This window comes from Carlito syrichta, unplaced genomic scaffold, assembly GCF_000164805.1.
Source record: "Carlito syrichta isolate Samal-C Ts95f unplaced genomic scaffold, Tarsius_syrichta-2.0.1 Scaffold316857, whole genome shotgun sequence".
NCBI lineage: Eukaryota > Metazoa > Chordata > Mammalia > Primates > Tarsiidae > Carlito > Carlito syrichta.
The window spans coordinates 165,692-166,229 of NW_007260953.1; positions in this window are offsets into that span (position 1 = coordinate 165,692).

Here is a 538-nt window from a genome sequence, read left to right on the forward strand (position 1 = left end):
CCATACCCGGCTGATTTTTTGATTTATTGTAGAGAAGAGGTCTTGCTGCCCAGGCGGGTTTCGAACCCGCGGGCTCAGGCAATCCACTCACCTCAGCCTCCCAAAGGCACGGGATTACAGGCTGAGCCACCGAGCCTGGCCATTTTTTTTTTTTTTTTTTGAGTTGGAGTCTCACTCAGTTGCCCAGACTGGAGTGCAGTGGCTGTTCCTGGCCACCGCAGCCTCAACCTACTGGGCTCCCACAATCCTTCCGCCTCAGCCTTCCAAGTAGCTGGAACTACAGGCGCACGCTACCAAGTCTGGCTAATTTGTTTGATTTATTGTAGAGATGAGGTCTGGCCAAGTTGCCCAGGTGGGTCTCGAACCCATGGGCTCAGGCAATCCACTCACCTCAGCCTCCTAAAGCGCAGGATTACAGGTTGAGCCACTGAGCCCGGCTCATTTTATCCCTTATAACAAAATTAATCACCTTACTTTTTTTTTTTTTTTTTTTTGAGTTGGAGTCTCGCTCTGTCGCTCAGACTGGAGTGCAGTGGCC